Source organism: Haliaeetus leucocephalus, unplaced genomic scaffold (assembly GCF_000737465.1).
Source record: "Haliaeetus leucocephalus isolate CR32 unplaced genomic scaffold, Haliaeetus_leucocephalus-4.0 Scaffold417, whole genome shotgun sequence".
Taxonomy (NCBI): Eukaryota; Metazoa; Chordata; class Aves; order Accipitriformes; family Accipitridae; genus Haliaeetus; species Haliaeetus leucocephalus.
Genome location: NW_010972853.1, coordinates 4997736 through 5002682, shown reverse-complemented (window position 1 = coordinate 5002682; position 4947 = coordinate 4997736).

Sequence of the window (4947 nt, the reverse complement as noted above, 5' to 3'; positions counted from 1 at the left end):
CGCGGCGGCCGGCAGCCCCCGGCGGCTCTGGAGCCCGCGCCGGGCGTGCGCTTCCACGGGGGTTTTTTCATCGCTCGAGCCCAAACACGCCGTTTCCCCGCTCCCCCCGCCCCGTCCCGCCCGGTCCCCTTCCTAGGAACGTGCGCAGCAAAACCCCACCGCCCGGGACTGTCCCCCCGTTTCTGCGTTTGCCGGGACGAGCAGCCGTGGGGGGGCACGGAGTTCGGCCGGCTCCGCAGGCGGGGGCAGCCGCTGCCCGGCCGCCCGACCTCCTCGGGGACTTCGGAGGGAAGCTCGGTGTCCTCGGCCACGGCGAGCATGGGAAGCCTCGCGTCGATCTTCGCCTTGGACGAACCGTCCCGCTGCCGTTCCCGAGTCCCTCGCTGCCGCCAGCCCCCCGTTATGGCCGCTCCCAGCCGCCTCCGAGCCGGGGGTCGGGAAACTGGTCCCAGAAGCGAACCCCCGAGCACAGCTCAGGAGCGTACGCGGGAGGGGAGCGGGGTTAGGGCCAGCTGAACTTTGCGAATGTTTTTTCTATAAGTAGCTCGCATGTGCTGTGATCTATGGTGTGAGTCAGGAACTGAGACTTATTGCAACCCTGTTCCCTCTATTGGATAATTAATGCTGATTCATAGCGGTTTCTACCTACGAATGTGTGTTTCGTTTTTCTCTGCAGGGTCCATGGTTCTTTGGTATGTTGTTATTCCCTGAAAGGTAATTGCACTTGATATTCTCTCGGGGAAGGCTCATTAGCCAAGGGCAGGGTGGCGTTGCCAATCTCAGACTCTTTCAACAATTCAATGCAAACATTTGCCCCAAAGGTTTAGTACAGCACTCCCGGCTCATGAAACAGCCCTTGGATACAGCATTTCCCCTAAGAAGCCTGAGGTCTAAAAAGAAGTACATATATATATATCTTTTTTTTTTTTCTACCCAAGCAGGAAACATTTTAGTTGAGGGGTTTTTACTTTAACCCCTCACTGTAAGTGGTCGAAGCTACACAAGAAGATTAGACATGTTGCCTTGCACTGCAGGGCTTCGCCCTCCCTATTATCAGAAGATAACCAGGACACAATCGTGGATGAAACAATAGAAAAGGTCCCACATCTCCCACTCCTCTCTATGCACTCCTTTACACTCTCAACATTTACAAAATGCATGTCGAAAACACTTTTCCACTGCCCACCATTACAGACCTACACTTCTTTCTCACTCATGCCTGCTGTCATCTCTTTGGCTCCTTTCATCTCTCCTGCTAAATTAACTACCTCACTAATGCAAGGCAATGAAACTCAGGTATAAGGTAAGTTAGGGAACACACATTAGTTAATACACACTGTTTTATGAAGGTGAACCCTCCAGGATTGTTCTCGTTTCATTTTTTCCCTCTGTTGTTCATAATTTTGAAAATCTTATTCTTCCATTTGAGTCTCGGCAGGTTGAGCAGGATGATTCACAGTAACATTGCGGAGAACGGGAAGGCCCAGTTCTCACAGGAGAAAATGGTCCCCACAGGACCGATGAAGAGGAAGCAGAGGGACAACATCTAGGCTTTACAAGTTCTCGGACATCACCAGGTTTTCCATGTTAGAATAAAAGAATCTGGGTATCTGTATTGATGGTGAATTAGATGGTATATTCTCCCTGACAGTGGTGTTACAGGGCAGAGACTGCTCTTAATTCCAAACAGCACCTCCCACGTCTAAAGAGTGCATCTAACCGTCTTCCTGTGTTTACATACTTCCACTCACCATGTTTTTCCCATCACAGCTAACCAATAAACTCAAACAGCAAAACTCACCTGTGCTGTATCATCACTGACTTCAATGTTAGTACATCAGAAAGGAAATTGTCCTCCAGCATGTGACTACACAACAAAAGTAGGTCCAAAAGCCTGGACGCTGAGACGTCACTGGTTTTAATCCTCACTCATCAGAAGGGCTGCCAATAGGTCTATAGGCCTCACCTATAAGGGGGACCAAAAGTTTTTAGAAAAACACCTCAATGATGTGAATCTTCATCAACAATGTTTTCTGTGCTGAGACCCTTCAACACCTTCAAGCCCCAACCCGTGTCCCAAAGTCCCACTGACTGAAGGAGAACATGAATGAAGGACACAGGGCAGGATTCTGCGAGGTGGTTTTGCAGGATGCCAAGTCTGCCTGTGTGAAGTACTCAGCTTTCCAGGTCCTACTGATAGCAAATGTGGACAGTCACTACCCTCGCAGTAAGCCCTCAGCACAAGAAAACACCAGTTCTTTAATTCATGCTTTGGGTATTCACAGCCATGGTTTTTGTTTGACACTCTAAGTATCTCTCGTGTCATGGTGGTACATTCTGCTTTTTCAAAAGTGTTTTTCAAAATGAACAGGCTTTTCAGTGGTGAAACATGGTCAAGTTAATGTACTAATAGATTTCATTTTTAAAGCACATGATAAATTTAAAACTTGTCTCTTACGCATTTATAAACCATCACTAATAGTTCTATTGATCAACGACATAAATAGCTCTAGCAGAAGCTTTTCTTTGATGTAGATAACCATAAACAGCATTGAAAAAAATAACACACGAGTGATTGTCCTGTACTCTTACCTTAAGGCTATATTATGATCACAGTAAGACATATCTAGGCATGTGTCATACTGGATAATACTATTTCTTGGGTGTTTGAGGGCACATAACTTTACCTTGGACTTCACAACAGCTGAGACATGCTGTTTAAAAGCATGGTCCTGGCATTACTGAAAAAAAAAAAAAAAAGCCCTACTAAGCTATATACAATTATTAATGTATATATGAGATTTTTTAAAAAATTGCTTCACATTAAATACTCAGATAATTTTATTTGTATTATTCATGTGCAAAGCTAAAAATAAACATTTGAAATATTTTTCTCTTTTATGGAAGAGCTGATAAAACTATTCATTTGAAATGAACTCTTGGATGAATGTGGCCATATTTTCTGGGCTCAGATCTCTTATTCCCAGTTGGGAACCCCACATCAGATCAGGGCGGTACAATCAATCCTCAGAGGGAAAGTGCTCTTTACTTCAAAATATTCACTAAGAATAGCTTAGGCAAACAGTTTCCAGCCAAAGAGTCATTCACAATATGTTCATTTGGGCTTTTCATTTCATTACTCTTGATGTGTCACCGGTCACCTCTCACACTTGCTCTATTTCCCAATAGGTTGGTTGAAATTATTTAAACAGGACACTAAATGAATAATAAAATTGCCCAAGAAATATTCCTGTCTGTGTCTGCATGCTCTTATTTGCACAGGTATTCATCCAAAGCCTGATTCTGCCTCCGTTCCATTTGATAAGAGCAGGATTTGATCCATAAAGGAAATGTATTCACCTAATACTTGTTCAAAGAAAAATCCTGCTTGCTTTAACGTTGATATATATGGTCACAAACACGATCAAAACAAGAGCCATCTGAACCCCCTAGAGCTGCTTCGTAAATAGGGTTGCAGTATGAACCCAGGAACATATCCAGTTTTGTCACTGTAGGTTAATTTCAGCTTTCAAACATTACGGAAAATCATCAACTGCCTTCCCCCCCGCCCCCGCCCCGCTCCCTGCCCTCCCCTGGTTTAACTTCAGATCACTTCCCCTGGCAAGTGGCTTTTGATAGTCAAGTAAGATGATACTGTTTGATCTAAAAGCAAATTTCTTTTTGCTGTTGTTTCCAGACTTCATTCACCGAAGAAGGTCCTGTCTGCAGCCAATATGTTCATGGTAACTGTTTGTTCCCGAAATAAACATCTAGCAAGATTCTTAGTATTTGAGAGAGCATTGCTTTCATTACATAACCCTCCATACATGGGAAAAATGGTATAAAGATCTCGGCCCTGCTCTCCTTGGGCACCTAACAGTTCAATAGACTTTTTCTCAGAGTTGCAAGCATGCAAAGAATGGGATTTCGGACCCACTGTGCTGCAATTCTTATACTTCTAGATGGATTGTTTTATTTCCTGGGAAAGGGTATATTATTATATCAGTATTCTTAAGCTGGGCAGTTGTTCTATTTGATTTACCATAGCCACAAAAATAAGTCAAATGAAATATTTTTTTAACTCTGATAATAAGGTGTTATCAGTGAACATGTATAAGTCAGAAGAATTAATTCTTAATTTCTACTCAGATCTGAAGATCCAAACTGTCATAAAGCTTGAAACATTAGGATGAGAGGGTTTGGTCTTGATTTCTTTCTGAATAAAATGCTAAATAAAGCCATTGCTATTCCAATGAAACATGCTAAATGATGCTGATGTGAACTTAGGGACAGAGGGAAAACAGACAGAGTTCACGGACCTCATTCTCTTCACTTAAGCAGGAGAAACTCTAGTGAAGTTAATGGAGTTACGGTGATAGAAAACTGTAGTAAGGTGAGAATTGCACAACTTGTGTTTAACTAGATGCTATTACTTTAAAAACAGAGTTTACTTCACTAAACAATCTGCAAATAAACACAAAACAAAGGGCAAATGAGACATATTACAAGTAAGCATGCATGCAAAAAAGGTAAGTGCAAATTAGATTTGAATATTCATGAGTCACAAATCATTGACAGTTTGAAATAATGCAAAACAGCTTTATAAATGAGGTTAAGGCAAGGGACATCAAAGAAAGGCATTGCTAAATCAATAGCAATTTGATTGTGCATATACTTGTAAATTGTGGTTACAGTTTTTGTGACTCGGGAGAAAAATGCTGCACATGTAGTGAAGAAGGGACACATAAATATTCTTTTTGAATGTGTTATATTTTTGCAATTCAGCATGTACTTGGAGACCTGCCATATATAAAGTGACCAGATATCATTTTTTAATTTTTTTTCCCCCAAGAGAATTATAGTTTCCTTTGAGTATCCAATCTCCTGTGTTGTGTTGCTTAGTATGACAAAAAATTCAGTTGTCAACAATACCTGAACAGCAATACT